The following is an 18,306-nucleotide window of genomic DNA, read 5'->3' as shown; positions in this document are numbered from 1 at the left end:
TCGTCACTCTTGCGATGATACACGGCAACCGTGAACGGAAACCAAGGCTGGAGCTTACACATCTGAGCAACAGACAATCCTGGTGCCGCGGATAAGTAACCCAGCAGACAGCAGTGCGGGCTTATCGCGGTGGCGATCCGGGAGCCCTCTGAAAGAGGGACTGCTCCTTCAAATGGACATTCCCTGCAGTAAAAATTGTACTGTTTTATGACCTTCTAATAGGCCAATTACTGGGTTCTATTAAAAATATGAGAATCCAGAACCACCCCTCTTTTTTTTTGTTAATTGATTGCTTCTGTGCTCTGAATGCTGCATAAAAGCATAACAGAAAGTCACCAAATTACTTATGCATCTCATGGAATTGATACTGACCTAAAATACCGTTGACAAAAATGCATTCCTAAGACACCCACCCCAAGAGCCTCACAGGTAAAGGGCAGGGAGACAGGCAACACAGAGGCTGCAAAGCAGAGGCTAGATTTCCCCATTCCCTAGACTTCTCCTGACACTGGATCAGGCATATAAAGCCTAGGGAAAGGAGAGCATTACACCAGACAGAAGCGCTATATGCTGCTAGAGACGAGGCTCACCATATGGGAAAATACTTACATAATATACCTGAAGAGCTTAGCTAGGATTACTGCACAAACCCCTCATTAATATGGCAAAGTTATAACCTGAGCACAGAGAAAGCAGGACCTGAAATTTGATTAGATACAGAGTGGGAACTTTTTTTTTTAATAATGACGACTGTATAATATTGACCTTAGTAATTACAGACTGGAAAAGCGAACTTTGCATTAAGGGCACCATATTGATTTTGCAAATGCAAAAGTACAAAAGTACTTTTATGCCTAAGAAAGGTTCGAGTTACCATATTTGAAAGACCTTAGGAGAACGCTGTCTTGGAGAACGGTATTCTTAATTCAGTAGGACTCTAAAGCAGAGACCTAACAGCTTTACTCAGAAGCCCTAATATTTAACCTGATAATGCCTCCTCTGTAGTGCCCTTAGCTCCCTTTGACTCAAGGTGGTACTCGCTACTTTGCCGAGCTGGAGTCAACCATAACGGTCAAATGCAATTTAACTTATTAAAAAAGTTTATTCAATATATAATATATCAGTGAATTAATGTATTATTCACCAATACATTTTGAACTACTCAGCTGGCTGTATGAAATGCTTCTAAATACACTGTTTGACATTTTTAATTATACAAATACTTTATTTAGCAAATAACTGTTCATTATTTGGCAAGCCCTAAAAATTATACACATTGTTAATTATTTTCACATTGGTATACAGGTTATAAATAACTGTGATAAAAGTGTGATATCAATGCTGACAGAATTTTAGTGGAACTTGACATTTTCCTCTATCGAAGTAACTGCGATCTAAGAACAGAAATGCTGCCTCCAGTAACGCAACTGTAAATGAATAAATGTTTCTGTGCACAAAGCTATTTGATTATTGCTTTAACACACTGCATATTTTACCTTCAATTCTTATTAATTTCATATTTATGAATTATACTTCAAAATGAATAAGACAAAAACAAAAAATTGAGCAATTAATTTTTCATTTCTCTGCTTGTTGTTCGAAGCATTGTATAAGTTAATAATGCTTTAAAAGTTTGAAAAGGATTTTTAAAATCTTTTTATCAAGGGGAAATACTCAAATTTCTAAAGGACTTGCAATAAATCAAGACAACACATCACTTACCCTGTATTCTTTTTTTAAATAGCAACCTCTTTTCCATAATCAGAAGAGTTCATGAAAAAAGCATTTAAAGAACACAGACAACTCCGATAGTTAAACTCTGGCAATGTTACGCTGGACATAATGGCCACACAACGTGTTTCAGAGCCAGATCCTCAGCAGATTTATACTTGCGTAGTTGTGAATCTCAAACTGCAAAGATCGAGTCTCGATCCCGTGTTAAGATCTGTATGAACAGCCACTGAAACCCACATATTGCTAAACGAGACTGAGTAATAAACCACTCACGGGAGACTGTGATAGCTGGAAAACCTCAGCATCCACCATCACAATCTGAACCACAGCAGGGATCTCTAACAACGTACTGCAGCCATTTTTATGCATTCAAACAGAGGTGATCAGTTTTATAATGCAAATAAAATAGCTGAACACAAAATTCTAATAGATTATGGAGCACCTGCTGTTTCAGTTATCTAGTCTTACACCAGGCCATGAAGTCAATCCTGGTCTGCCTCAATACAACCCAGTCAAAATTTGTTTCAGTCTGTGCCTTCTGCAAAGCCATACCCTACCATCTGCTTGGGGTTCAGCTAACCAGCCTCCTTCTCCGAGATTCCCTGAAGTAGCAACCTGGATATCACACCTGTTTATCACGACAACTCCCTTTAATAGATCCTTCTGTTTCCCTGTCCTGACTATTATATCTGTTAGCATCCTGTAGCAGGCAAGGGGAACACGACCTCTTCCCGTACACAAGGGAAGCGGCTGAAATTTTGAGCCACGGTGATGCAGCCTGTCATCAGGTGTGGATTAGCTGTTCCAAGTCGGTGCATGTCACCATGCTTCGAGGATATGCGGAGGCGAGATGAAATTCAGCACAACAAGATACATCCTCAACTTACCACATCCTCCACTGAAACAGTCATGCCTGGAGGGACCATTTCCCATATTACTGTATGTAGTGAAAAAAAAAAAAAAAAAAAAAAACCCGAAAACCCAACCACACAAAACGCAAAACTCCACTGAACTAAAAGGAAAATGGACACCTTTGGCAAGAGAAGTATTACTAGATGGAAAGTCAGTTAAAAAAAAAGAAAAGAAGAAAAAAAGGAAAGCATACTCTTTAGTAAGGGAAGTTTCTCCTGTAAACTGGCAGTGAATCAGTTACTAAATGACATGCCTGAAATCAGGTGCTAAATTATTGGAAATGAAATCTTAGTCCCCAGGAAGCCAACGGCAAAAACCCTATTGATTTCGGTGGGACAGGGTCGTCTCTCTAGACTTAACAGTCAATCAGGAAGAACTGGCAACAGGATCTGAACGTTGCTGTTTGTTATGAGACCACGGAAATCCTGATTAGTTTGCTTCGTCTGCACTTATGACCAGCACACCAGGACTTTTTTTTTTTTTTTTTTTTTTTTTTTTTTTGGTGTGGAGGCGCAAATAAGCAGAGTAGGTTCAATTTTTCAAGCTAAGCCACATGAATGGCAGTCTTGCTGTTTTCCCCAAGCATTTCAGAGTCCATTTTCCTCCCAAAAGGGGTGAGCAGCCTTACCACTAATGGAAGGGCTGTGTTTACAAGCAGAGGAGAAGGGGAGCCTGTAGGGTTTTTGCATATTTGCGATACGGTATGTGGCTGGGATTGGAGGGAGGCTTGTTGGAAGACGGCGAGAAATGGTGGAAGAAAGAACCTGGTCCTCAGGGGCCAGCGTTACTATGTAGTCTAGATAGTCCTCATTTTTATCAGTCCTTTTCACAGAAAAATTTTGCAAGGAACAATCAAACTAAGTGTAGATATTTGATGTTATAAATATTATACGGCAGTATAATGTTCCCATTTAAGCAAATTTTCCGTGGTATAATGTTCCCATTTAAAAAACTTTTCATGAACAACCTTTCAAAATTTAAGTGCTTGGAAATTCTTGGATGACAAAACTCCTATTTGTGACTAATCTTTTTATCTGAAAGCAAAACCGGATCCAAATAAATAAAATGACAATAAAACAGTAACAAATGTAGAAAAAATGTGTGTGTGCAGTGCACACCCACGCAGAAAAACAATAAACAGATTTACTATAGTAAAGTATGTGATAGGCAAGCTACTATTAATACGGTGCCCAAAGTCCATCACTGAGAATAAATATTATATGGAAATCACTGCAGATTGATACAAGGCTGAGTAAACAAATGATGCAAACTGTAGCGGGTGTATTTGTCCAGACATCTATTAGTGCAATACACAAAATGGGATCAGTGAACATTTAAAGTGAAAATTTGTGACCTGTTAGTATCCCCCAAATGCCCATAGAACATTATTCTCCCTTTTAACCTTAATTTTTATTCTCTGTCTCAATTTCTGCTCTGCTTCTCCCATCATAGCCCGAGTTACCTACGCTGACAGCCATACCAGGCCAAGGTAGCACAGATGGGGCGGCTGCAGCTGCATCTCACCTGACAGACTGTAAAACCCACCGGGACACTTTCCCCATCCCTTTATGTCTGTCTTTGTGCATTTGCAACAGCGCCTTTCTCCGGGCCTTTATTGACTGTGTCACCGACGCTGCGTGGCTACAGCTACAACGCGCCGCTGACGAGCCGCAGCTCCGCGGCGTGCTCCGAGCAAGGGAAGCGGGAGCAGGGCCTCCCCCGACGCACACCTTCCACGTCGCGGTGCGCGCTCTGCCTTTCAGCAATTCAACGCGCTTCGCTCCCCGAAGGCTGAGCGCTCCTCGGGGACAAAGAATACCTCAGTGCAACTCAACAGCAAGCCCTGCTGGATTAAACCGCCGCGCTGGTGGGCTCCACGTCTCATCCCGGCGGGTCTCTGGCCGGCGAGAGGGCCCCGGGAGCAGGGCGCGCGCGGGTGCCCGCGCGGGCGAGCAGCCGGCTCGCTCGGGACGACGGGAGCAACGTGCCGCCAGCCGAACGGGGAAAAAGTTTCGTCGGGATGTTGCTCGTGTCGGGCTTCGCCACGAACTTGGCCAAGTTTCCCCCCCCCAGGGCCCAATTTTTTCAAAAAAGTCGTTAACCTGTTTTCCTTCCTTTAATCCCCAATTCTGTGCCTAATAATACGGGATGGATCAGTTTTTCCATACTCCGCTTTGCAGGGTGCAAAAAAAGTCGCGCTGCCACCTGACCGGCTGCTCGGCAGTGCAACGGGGCAGCGAGATGTCTGTGCGCTCTCATTTACTTCCACAAATAATCCCACCTGCAAACAGAGAAGTGGAGTTTCAAATATCAGCCCCGCAGGTTTGGGGATCTTTGAAATGAAGCTGTATCAGATTTATGGCTCCGGCATGAGCGCGGAGGAGACCGTGGCCATTTTGAGGGAGTTCTGCGCCGAGCTCTCAGACCTGAACCACAGGCTCCGCTCGGAGCTCAGAGTACAAAAGTTTTTGCAGAGCACACTCGCCGAAAAATATGTGCACCGCTGTAAACTGAAGCAGACATATTGCACATGTCTCTGAGCAGCACGCTCACATTCCCCAGCCTGCAAATGCAGCTATTACAGCGGCATTTATTAAAAGCTATAAAGAGAGGGAAAGTCTCCACATTATATTGTCCCCGGACTGCTTTCTGTTAAAGCAGAAGACAATTAATGCAGACTGCCCGCCCTTTATTTTGGATGTATTTAAGGCTTTGCTGGCTGCTGCACCAAAACTTCCCATGCTGTGTTTACTGAATTGAATACAATCTTTTTTTCTTCCTACCTTAATTTCAATATTTAGAATAGCTTAATTATATCTGATATCGACTACGTGTTAAATTGCTGCCATGGATACTGCACTTGGTTTAGGCTTTGCCCATAACCCAAAACGTAACTGAAGCCTAATAGAACGTTGAGATATTTTTGGCTGCGAGTGAAATTTAATGAATAAACATTTCAATAAATTACCCCAATAATGAAACAATGTGCTGTTAATGCCGGAGTTACACTAAATGCTTCAGCTCTTTTACAGTTCGTGCAAAAGAAATTACAGTGGTGAACTACATTAAACAAAACCCGTCCGAAACCACACCCATAACACAGCGTCTCTACAGAGCCGGGAACAAAACCCGCGGCTTGTCAGTCAAAGTGTCTAACGATGGCATATGGGTAAAGGTTTCAGTCTGCTATCTCCAGACTCATCTTATGGCCCCGGTTCAACGCTGCCGAACCGCTCTGGAGACAAAAGGGCAGCTCACTCGGCCGGTCAGCGCGGCCGGGGCGCGCGCGCTCCTGGCACGGCGCAAACGCAGCCCGCTCCCGGGGCTGCCGAGTTGCCGGCGAGCTGGAAAAGCAGCAGCCTGAAGGTTAAAGCTGGCTAGTCCGAATGGCATACTTGGCTGCGTAGATAGCCAGGTGGCCTGGGCATATTGGCAAACAACTGGCAACGTGCCCAATACATATGGCTTAGATTGCTTTGCTCTTCCCATGAAGCCTTCTTAGACTCTTGAGCAAGCATTCATTTTAGAGCAAAATGCATCCAAGTGTTAAATAAAATCTTTCCCCAAATATATTGGATGTAACCTTTTTCCTTAAATAATAAAAAGATAACCATATTAAAATAAACTAATTATATTTTGTAACGTATTCTTATATAGAAGTGATTTTTTTTCCTGTTTTTTTTTTAAACAGATCTGCCTCTACTTTTGTTAACTCCTGAAGTGCCAACTATGCTATTTTTTTCACATGCAACTGTTCCGAGGGGTAAGCACTCCTCACAGTATTTAAGCTTTTAGCACACCACAACTTCCCTTCACACTGCAAAGTCAGGCACTTGAGATGTGCTGCAGCAAGTGTCCTGTGCTCCTGCCACCACTCAGAAGCTACGGCAGATGTTCACTCTTTCTTCCAGTTTTCTAGTTACCGTAAGGTTTAGGCAGATAGTTGCCTTTGTTAAATGAAATTGTATTCTTGAAAAGTGCTTCCTCTTACAAGCTTAAAATGACGCTCCAACAGAAGTTTAAAAATGCAAAAAATTTAAACCAAGCACTTGACCCATCCTACAGAGCAAGTATATGCTTAAGCATCAATCCTGCAGCACACGTCCTTATGCTGAAGCTAGGGCAAGTACTGCATTAAACATTCACAACAGCTTCGGGGAAAGGGCTAAATATATTTAAACAATTAAGACATGCTGAACCCTAAGCCTGTGCTTACATGCCACTGACTCAAGCAGAGGTTGCAACAAAGGAAAATTCTAGGAAATTAAAAGCAACGGGACTTGTGTTGAAAGCTCAGCAAATGCTGAAGTGCTCTGCTGAACTCAAGCCTCAGCTAATGAGAAGCAAGAAATAATTCTCCTCAGTTGCAGCAAAAATGTGCTTGCTCACCCTCCTTCCACCAAACCCCTTCTGTTTCAGAAACAGGACACTGAAGCATGTGAGTGCTGTGAGCTGAGCTAAGACAATAACCGTAGTTTCATTTTAAGAGACTTTTGACTACAGCTCTTCAGAAGTTAAAACCTGTCCAGAAATGGGTAGCTAACAACTTTTTTTAAAACAGTTCAACAGCTAAGAATGAGTTAGCCTAACTGTGCCAACCACGGGTAATTCTGCATCCCCACTGAAGCTACACTGTAATACTAAAATGTTTTCATTAAAATCGAGGTCTTTTTTTTTAAAAGCAAGTGAGTCACCTGCTAGTAAAAGCAAGTTCTGACAATCTAAGCTGGATGCTACTCGTCTCTGAAAGGATAAATACACCCAGGATATACGGATTCAGCTTTGCATCAGCCAAAGTCTCCCGACATTATTTCTGTGCAATCATTTAATCTCTTTGTACTTTTGGGTTTTTTTTGATAGGGCTAATAATCCCTTTCCTCTACTCTCTGCTTGTTTTGTATATTTGAATTATGAAATCATCAGGTCAAGGAGTAATTTACTTATATAGCTTCTTATTTATATAATGTCTACATACAAGGAGGACCTGACCTTCACCAGCACCCCTATAAGCCAGCATAATATAAATAGTGTACATTATTTACTTAACTTCCTCGCTTCGGTTTCTTTAAGGGGGGAATAATATTTACAGGGATGTTGTGAGGATTAGCTCATTACTTCAAGAGCCTTGAAGATGAAACACGCAATGTAAATGAGAAATATCAAGTATCCGCGACACTGATGAAATTATCATCCCCATTGTTACGAGTGCCGCTGAAGAGTGAAACCGGGAGGGAAACGGCTCTTCCCAAAAAAGCGCACTGCTCGAGGCCAACGCAGGATGACCTTGGCGCCATCTTTGCCTTCACCTGCCTCGTCCCCCTCCTCGCCGGCAAGGAGCATCACTCGGAGCGCTACGCGAACGTCTCCACGCCAAGCTGGCCGTGCTCCAGCCGCGCTGTCCTCTGCAAGGGCAGCGGGCGAAGCGCCCGCAGGCAGCTCCGACGGCCCGGGCGGAGGGACGGAGAGGGTGGGACGAGCAACCGGGGGACCGCTGCTTCTCCCGCACCGCGGCCACAGGACTTGGCCATCCGGCGAACCTCTCCACGGGGTGACCGGCAAGCTCCGGCCAAGGCAAAACTCGTGCCTTTGAGTTCTCCGTGGCAGCAACGCGCGCCGGAGCTGCCGTGACTCCGGGGCATTCAGGTGGAGGAACGCTAACCTGCTCCTTTTGCATCTGGGGTAAGAGAGATCAAGAGAAACCCAAGCACTAGGGATCCCAACTAAAAGCCCAACTAGGGATTCTGAAATCTTCACTCCGACCTCACTACGTTTGGAAAAGGATCGGCGGGCCAGATCTTCACTGAATTTAGTAGCGCTCCTTCATTTAATGATTCGGACCTTGTTACTGGGGGGAATCCCACCTCTGAGCCCCTCTGCCCCCCAGTCCGTGCTGCCTGGAGCTGGCTGCGCCCTGGACGCGTTGCTAGGATGGGCGCGCGAGACGGGGCGAGACGTCCAAGTTTTGCACGGCAAATGAAAGAAACCCTTTACGGAAAGAGTAGAGTTGCCAGTCCCTCGGTGCAACCCGGGCACACTGCATGGAACCAGTGGTGGGGACTGAAGGCTACTTTAAACCCGCGGCACTGCAACCCGGAAAAGCCAAGGACGGCGTCCTGGCTCCCCGCGGGGCCGGCGGGCTGCTCACCTTGCGCTGCGCTGGCCCAGGCGCCCGGCGCCCGGCTGATCTCATTCCCAGCAGCGCGGTGAAGTAAGTGCGTAAGTATGCAGCACTGGGGCCCTGGGAAGCGTGCAGAGGCTGGCTCTCGCTTTTATTACGGACAACTGCAGCGCCTGCGGACCGGCGGCACGACGCCTGTTTTCACCAGAGGACGACCTGGTCCCGGGCTGTTAATAGTCTTTAACATATAAATGATTTTATATGAGACTGTTGATTAAAAATAAAGACTTTTCGAAAGCTTTAAAATGTTGTCTAGCTACGTAAACACACAGACTGAAAGCACAGGGATAAAAATGAACGTTCCTATAAACACGCAGCACGCTTGCTCAAAGAATTCTGCACAAAAGATAAACTTTTCCTAAACATACTTTGATTAAAGTTTGGAAGCTGTTTATTTTAAGTAATTGCTTTTCCTCAAGGAAAAACATACGTATAGATGCAGGAGTTTGTTTCGTCTCCTCCCTTGTGTGAAAGTACGCGTGAAAAGTGTTCCTCTAAAAGTAAGACAAGAGCTGGAATTGTTTATGTCGTTGTAAAGATAATCATAAATTAGCGCTTTCTGTGCCTGGAAACTTGAATGGAGCGGTTTCTCCTGCCCTTCCTCACGCAGACAAACTTCCTGAATTATGGAGAGTAGAATTTGCCCTAACAGTCTCAAAAGGGTTTTTTTTTTCTAGTTTTGCGGTTTTTCTTAGAGAAGAAAAAAAAATCTTTAAAAATATCCATGCTGCCCAGGGTTGAAATACAACGGGAGTTGTAAATTCTTTGTCCCTACCAGTGCCGGTCTGCAGGTTTTTTAGAAAACTTATCTGGCTTTTATTGAAATCAACAGGGTTTCTGACCGCTGACTTTGGCAGGATCTGGCCTCCGAGCTCCTCTACCTTCTTCCCAGAGACAAAAGGTTGTAAAGGAGGCCAAAAGCTCCAGGCTTTGATAACGTTCCCAAACATATGGGAACGTACGGCTCCATGAAACTGCATTTAACAGATGTTTAAAGAAAGACAACTAACAGATCCAGAATGTAGTAATGAGGAAAAAAGACAATGTACATAAATTCAGCTGCATGTCTCTTTATAGCGCTACCAATGCCCTGGAGACAAAATGCAAATTAGCCCACTTATTTGCAATATGACACTCTCCCATTTTATATTTAATATTTGAGGGCATTACTAAAACTGATTTTCTTTAGAAGCGATTTCTTCTGGCACCTAAATGGAAGAAGATTTACACAGTCTGAAGCATATTATACTTTGTCAGCTCGCAGAGTCATAAAAAAAAGCCTGACTCTCAATTTCAGACTTAAAAGAAAGTAAATGAAGAGCCCCCATGCAAACTTCACGCGTAACCCCTTCTCCCCGCGAGGCTCCTGCAAATATCGTTCTTTTTTAATTTGGAAACTTCCGAGCGAAAAACCGTGAGTTTAGATAGTTTGGGAGCCCAAAGACCAACTGTTCGGTTTAGCAAACCAACAATGTCTGCTCATTTTGTCCCAATCTTTTCAGCTTAAATATTCACAATGTGCCATTATTACTGAATCATTATCTGCCTTTAGCTCTGACAACAGCATCATAAGGGCTATGAAAGGCTCCTTTCTTCTCGTGATTAGTCTCTAAAACATTTCCTCATCTTACAGTGCTCTGCAGCTTCCCGGCATGCACCGCTCAATTACAGTGCTGAAATTAACTGTACGCCGCTCTTATTTATTGATAAAAGAATAATCAAGTGCTCCAGCCCATAGCCCGCTTTGGCCACAGGTTTTATATCAAGTTTCAAGCCATGCGTTTTTAACTCTTTGGATCCCCCGCTAAAAGGCGGGCACCGTGCGCGGGGCGGCGGGCGCGCGGGAGGGAGCCCCGCGCCCTGGGTGCCGTCTCGGCGCGCACCGAAAGGGAAGAGTTTGTTTGTTTTTTGCAACTCGCGCTGGTGCGGAGCCAAGGAAATCGGATGCAAAGAAAACACAGATAGGAAACTTGTTAAACTTCGGTCCGAAACTGTCTAAATTCCACGTATACCGGGATAAATATTAAAAGGGGTTTTACAATAGGCATTGCTGAGAGCAATTATTTTAGCTTCTGAGCGTAATTAGAAGGCTTCTAATGTCTACCTTTGCGACGTATTCCTAGGGTGCAAAATACCTTAATTGCCAAAACCTGAAGCCGGGACGAGGGCTTTTATGAGCGGGCCATTTCAAAATGTGACATTAAAGTGTGATTTAACAGATAGCACGCACAAAGAAAAATCGCTTTATAAACAATGGGTTCGCGTCTATGGAAGCTGGTGGTGAAATTCCCACCAACTTCAAAGCAGACAGAATCAGCCTTCAAGTTTCTATCACACACTGAAGCAAGAAGATTTTCTGTCCAATACCGAAGATGAACATGCAATTGTGCTATAGCTTAGTCCAGCACAAGAATGAAAATAAAAACACTTTCTAAACCTCAAAGATACTTGCTAAGCCATGTATACATTAATCATTTATACCACATGATTATTGTTCATTATTTGGGCAATAACAAATGGAAGGGTGTGGGGGTTAGTGTGGGTTTTAACAAACCACATTCTATTTAAGCAAAGCCAACTATTAAAGAAAGACCTAACTTGCCAAACCAAGATAAATATATGCCATTATTATGATCACATAAAAGCTACTACTCTCAGCATTACAATTTCTCTTATAATTGGTACTATTATAATTAAATGAATGCATATGTTTACAGTTCTTCTTTGAATGGTAAAGTGATTTAGCAATGATGGTGTCTCTAATTTCTTTTAACTGTACTGGCAAACTTCACTTAAACAGTGGTCTAAATACCACATTGCCACAGTAAATTAGTAAAGCATCTACTAATGTCTATATATGTTGTTATTGAGTTTAAATGCACCAGAATAAAACAGCTAGTCACCCTTCAGTATGCGCAGGTAAAAAAATACACCCTTCATACAGAATAAAATTTGGTAGAATTCTTGTATGAAATATGCATTTAAAATATTAATATAGGAGCAGTCATAAATGTCTAAGTCCTTCTTGCACCACTGATCAAATGTGGACCATTGTTCCCTGGGAGGATCTGTGTAATTTCAAGTAACACAGTTCTATAAGATATTTGTAAGCTGTCAGCATATACAAAAAGGTGTCCAGACACAGGATATATGTGTATCTTAAATATTCTAAGCATTTGTTTGCACTGACAGTCTATTCATTATTATAAACCAGTGCTAGAAATGTTAACAATAGGCTTCTTCAGATAATCACTTTTTTATTTCTATCTAGCGCAAGAATTTGTACCGTATCCATCACTCCAGTGTGCAAGAACTTGGGTTACAAAGCGAGGCTGAACCTCGAGTCACATTAATGGCAAAACTGCTCTGCAGCGCGGATCAGTCATGCCAAGCGAAAATATAAGGGCTTTTGTAGCTCTGTTGTTATGATTAGATTCTCAGTTGGAAACCTGAAGTGCCTCTCTCATTTTCTAACCACAGCGGAGTATTGTTGGGATTTCCTGTATTCCCTGTATTTTGCTAAGTAACTTACCTGCACTAGTGCAAAGACTTTTAAGCAAATGTTTCTCATGAGTTTGACCAAACACACTGTCAAACACGCTGGAAAATTTGGATTAAGTTGGGACTGTCTCCTCTTGGTGCCATCGCTCCTGACAGTCGAGCTGGCACACGGAGACCGGGCAGATGTTTTAGGTTTGGTGTTCAAGATTTTCATTTTGACACCAAAGTTTTCAAGAAAATGAGAATTTGCTGAAGAGGGTTGAAAGGAAAAAGAAAATAACTGCAAACTGAAATGCAGGCTACATATGAAGCGAGCACTTCTCATGGCTGCATTTCAGCACACGGGAGAAAAAATCTGCTCGTGTCCCTGCACACGAGGTGAATGTAGCCCAGGAGCCCTCGCAGAATCGGCCCAGATTTCAGGATCTTCACCCAGAGCAGCGATGGAGAAAGTTACAAGAATGAGGATTAAAAAAAAAAATCTTTCTACTAAGCTTGCTCAGTAATTCTATTAAGAAAAATAAGGCAGGCCATAATGTTGGAGTTTAATAAGCGAAACACAGCAAATATGTGAACAGAACTTCTGACTTAATATTCTTAAACAGATGTTTTATAAAGTACAGATTTAAAAGATTTGCCTGTCTTATTGTTCTGGCTGTTGCCATATTATACGGCCACATTTTCAGCTCCAGATTTTCCCAGCTGTAACAGTTAAATAGTGAGGGGTACAAGCCTGGATACTGCAGGCAAAATGCCCAAATTATTCGCTCCCATGGAAAAACACCCCGGTATAAAGGCAGCGATGAGAAGGTGGAGTTAATCCTTTTGGCAAAGGCATAATCTACATACTCTTAAAAATGGATATGGTCATTTTAATGCGCACTATTTTATGAATGATGCTTTAACTGTGCTGCCAATTAGCAAAGCCTTAAAAATACCTCACTTGTACAGGCCTGATAACTGTCTTTCCTAACCTTTAACTGACCTTTTTTGTTTTTGCCATGCTCATAAACCAGCATACGAACTATCAAAGAGAACGGCACTGAACCTCTATTCAAATGTTATATATTAAAAAAAGGGGAAAAAAATACAGAATAAAAAGGCGGGGGGGGGGGGGGGAGAGAAAGGAATGAAACCCAGCTGGTCAGCCAACTTTTAAAAACCATCAGCAGAAAACATGCTCTTCTAATTGGACAGAGAAGACAAGATCTGGAGGAGGTGCAATTTTACGACCGCAGCGCGGATGGCCGCGGCCCCGGCGGCACGCGGAGCCCCGGCCCCGTGGAGCTTCCTCGGACATCTGGCGCGGTGCTCTGGCAAGGCGCTGCGGGACCACGGCCCTGGCAACCGGCACGCTCGACACTGGTTTTACTCCTACCCAAAACGTGCAAACTGCATTTCAGTATTTGGTCTCAGGACCTCATGGCTCCACAGCAAGGCAAAACGAAGCTATTTACAACAGCAGACTATGGAAGGGAATCTAAGACTATTGGCTTTTTCCAACACACCTAAAATAGACTCTGCAATATTTCATCTAAAACCGTGTGTATTCAAACATATGGCTAAGGGAAGATATATATGCAAAGGCTTATGCACACACAGTGTTTAGCATCTCCTTTCAAAATATATCTTACAAGAATTTCAGGAGGCCTTCAAAATAGCAAATATTATTTGCTTGATTATTAACATCTTCTCCTTTTATATCAGTCAGTTGAAAAGTATGCAATCACTGGGTATTTTTGGTGGCCTCTCAATCATGTCAAAGATCACAAGACAAGCAGATGGTGTACATCTGGGCTTACCCAGCAGTAAGGAAAATATTCTCCAGCACAGGTAGAATGATAAAGCCTGGATTAAACATACACCATTCCTTTTGGACCCATGGAATTGGATTAGTCCCATGTTTCTATTTACCCGTCTGGAGCGGGATGACCTGGCTGGGTAAACACAGCAAACATCACATGAAGCAAAACAGAAGCCTTGCAACATCGCCCGCACAGCGCTCGGTGCCGCCGCCAGCTTACGCCGCCCCAGTTCACAGAACCAGGAATTGAAAAGCAAGAAGTTAATGAAACAGATCTGCAGGGAGGCACCGGGGTGAACCGCCCCGGGATTTCGCTGGGAGACGGCACCCAGGGCCGAGCTGTCGTGCAGTGTACAGCATCAGCAGCACCGCCCGTATCCCCACGGACCTGCATCGATTCGCACCGAGAACCTGCCCCAGCCTCTCGAACATTAGCTAGGTTTGTTTTGGCCACATGCTCAGGGTTCACATGAGCACAAGTTTATGGCCAAAGTCTGCCCTGAAGAGCAGTTCTGCCCACTTACGTCAAAAATTGCCCTTGGTCTGCACTCTCATGCTGCTGAAGCTTTGGATGAGTTTTCAGAAGCAGTCTCAGAAACCAAAGGAAATTTAGGGAAATCATTAGTAAGGACCTGTTGCTATTCTGCTGTGGAAAAGGTTTATCTAAATATAATGCATGACATGATCAGTATTTATTATTCATAATAGATGCAGTTATATGTGCTGTAAGTCCTAACCCAATTTTAACCTTTTCTTCCACAAAACTCCATCTTGAAACAGACCACCTTCCTAAGATATTCAGGATCTGTCACTAAAAGTCTGAAAAAATAAAAACACGTTAATTCCATCATTAAATCAGTCCTGTTTTACACTGCAAGGAGGCCCCGCTTGTGAATGCTGAGATGCAACCAGTTTTGCACACGTCCGAACTTCAGGCACCGCGCAGCTCACACAGCATTTGCTTCACTGCACCAAGGATCTAGATGCCATGCATACTTCGTTTGTTCTTTCTTTTCTTCTTTTCTTTTCTTTCTTTTTTCCCCCCCCCTCTGAAATACCAAAATATCAGATAGCTGATGACAGGGAAGAAATGTTAACACTGCAGTTTGGAAGTTTTTAACCCTTGCCTTTCATCATCTAACACTTACTCAATCTCATGCCCCTTGCTTCGCTGCTTCAAAACCTCCTGTACATACCAAGGCGATGACCACAATATAAGCCTGTGCACTGACTGATTAAATTTAATTAGATGGATACCTTGTTCGACTGATCTTTCAGCTATAGAGAGTATTGGGTTACTTAACCATATCAGTGAAAAGACTGCTTATGTGTTTGAATGCTATGGATGTGTGTGACACTGTTCCACGCTAAAAAGTACAATAACTGTTTAAGTTTTAAGGACTAAAGTGAGATATATAAAGACTGTCTCATTTTTCCTATTGTACCAGTCAGTTTAGGAAAATGTGATACCTCTATGTGTATTGCCTATGTCCTTAAACTATCGTGGCTATAGTAACACACCGCTTGTTTTAACCTTTCTCTCCTTTTTTTCACATTTCGCATCTCTCCGCCTTAGCCGCTGGCTGCTCTGGCCACGCCGCCCGTGCTCGGTGCAGGACTCGCCGTGCCGAGCGGGCAGATAGGGCCCCGCCACAGAGGTCAATGGACTTCAACTGATTTAACCAATGGGGGATCTGGCGTAACGTGAGCACAGGGGTCACAACCGAACCGCTTGGCATCGCTGACTTTCCACAGATAGGGAATAATAATTGCCCTCCTCCCTGCCTAAGTCCAAACTCTGCTCTCGCGGCAAACTCGAGGAAGGCTGCCGTTAAGACGAGTCGAGCAAACCCGCGCACACCAATTGCTTCGAACAAGTCTATGGCGAGGTCAGCCTGGCAAGGAATTCCCCCCCAGCTCTCCTGGCAAACTCCTCTACTGCAACTGCACCTTCTACAAATAAGACATGCTTTTGCCAATAAAGTTCATACTAGGTCCCCCAAAGAAGCGGGTTGTTTTGACAGAAATGCCTTTAACACTAAGCCTTTTGCCAGTACACAAATGCTGTACACAAGATGTAATACGAAGACAAAATTAGAACTAATGCAGAATGTTATTATTTGAATAAAAGTTTCTCCTGTAGACATGATTTGGAGGAAACAATAATCTGAAGGATAATTTTACTTCTTTGAATTTATCTTTTTTATTTTTTATTACTGTTTAGTTTACTATTTGCTCTTCATCCAGACCTTATAACTAGTATCTAAGATGAAGTCTATTGGAAAACTTTCATTTTAATTCAATACTTAGAGCCATGTACGATACTCTTTTAAAAAAGTAGCTCCGTATAATTATTATAATCTCAGTGATACCCAGAGCTCAGCTCCCCCCGGTCAATAATTAGTGCAATTGTGGCTTAATACAATTTTCTCTTTTCCCTGAAGCAAATACAATCTTTTTAGATCTATTTGTAGATTGTTTCCCTAGAGGAGGACAACAATGTAAACAAACACTTTTTAAAATATCGTATTAGCTCATTTAATTTGCACACAGATAAAAGCGTGAAAATATTTAATTTCACCGGCAGAGGGGCAGGGAGGCGTCGCGCCGGCTGCAGATCAGGCCCAGAAAGCGGCCCAGCGACCACGGCACCGAGGGAAGTCGGCGGGCTGAAAACCCACCCCGCACCCGGCGCTAGCTATTTTCCCACTGAAAGGTCCCAGATCTTCGCTGCACCGCGGCTACTTTATGCTCCAGCGGAAATAAGCTGCTTCAACCTGGCAGACCCTCAGGAAGGGCTTCCCGGTGTGGCACCAGGCCACCGTGTCCTCGCTGGCCGGGGGACAGGGCATGGCCCGGCGAGGTCCCTGGCGTGGCGCGGGTGCCAGGCTGGCCCCGGGAAGCGCTGGCAGGCCGCAGAGCAGCCTTGGACTAGCCGGTCCCCATCCCACACGGACTCCTTCAAGGTCTGGCCAGTCCGGCCGCACAGCTCCTCCGGGTCTCGAGCCATTTACGTTCCCATACTTGGCTATTTTACACGTCAAAAGTTCCCCAGGACAGCAGTGCTTGCCAGATCACCGGAGACGTAAAGGAGGTTTCACTCCTTGGAGCCCGGCAGAGGACACGGGAGCTGAACGGCAGGTTAAGTTTAGTAGGAGGGAAGGGAACTCTAAGAGGAGACCAGGAAGAAGATGAAGCTGGAGGCGCCTGGCGTGGCCTTTCGCTAGGAACCAAATGCAGCCCTCAACCAGCATTTGCTGCTGCCTCCTTTGCTATTTTACCCCGAGCTCCTGCTGCCCGCGGCTCTGGGCACACCTCTGCTGCCCACGCACAGGGCAGCGATGCTACCGAAGCTGCACAGTACCGACCACACCTTGGCTGGACCGTCCACAACGGTGTCACGGGTATGAGCCAAACCCCTGCCCACCTCTCGTCTGTGCGTTATGCACCTGAAGTTACTAAGCCACATTTTCATTCAGATTACTGCCCTGTTACACCAGTATTTGCAGCATAAAAGAGCCTAAGAGCAGGCAAAATTAACTTTGTCTAACTTGAAGGCTTCTTCAGACAACTGCAGAAGAGCCCGAGTGTTGGTTGCGGTTCAGTTCCCTGCATCTGCAAGTGCTGTTACAGTACGAATAAAGTCAATAATTTAATGATAATTCCAAGTCACAAAAACAGTCTATCTATACGAATAGGACAGGGCATTATTGTATTTAAAACACAAAGAGAAATGCATTGAACAGGCCCATTTTTCTGTTGCCACTTCCCCATCTCTTTCAAGTATACGTTTTTAATGACAGTTCTTAGTTTAATGATTTTTTGGGGGGGGAAACAGGCTTTTTATTATTCAGCATGTATAACAAAACAATGTTGTGATGGACGAGGGAGAAAGGAGGGGACCTCTGAAAACAGACAGGAACACTGAAAACAAAGGACAGCTAAGTGAGATATATTAACAAGTCGGTGCCGCAAAAATTTCACTTAATTGAAGAGGGATTCCTAAGAGGACCATCTGGGAACACCTAAAGAGCCCTTCTGCAGGCTGAAATAAGAGTCTGCAAACGCATCTTTGCTTAGACTCCTTGCATATGACAGTGCTTTGACTTACAGTGCAGGTGCACTATAGGAGAATAAATTTGTTCACAACAAAATTATGGGACTGCCTGCATACAGA

At 44.0% G+C, this 18,306-nt stretch overlaps 1 protein-coding gene across 10 annotated transcripts in view; it reads right to left on the bottom strand.

Annotated features, from left to right (window-relative positions):
• NFIA (nuclear factor I A) overlaps positions 1–18,306 on the bottom strand; it is a 347,808-nt gene that overhangs the window by 145,459 nt on the left and 184,043 nt on the right. The gene's annotated exons all lie outside the window — the stretch shown is intronic.

The sequence above is a fragment of the Dromaius novaehollandiae genome, chromosome 8 (genome assembly GCF_036370855.1).
Source record: "Dromaius novaehollandiae isolate bDroNov1 chromosome 8, bDroNov1.hap1, whole genome shotgun sequence".
NCBI lineage: Eukaryota > Metazoa > Chordata > Aves > Casuariiformes > Dromaiidae > Dromaius > Dromaius novaehollandiae.
This window is presented reverse-complemented; position numbering and strand designations above follow the sequence as displayed.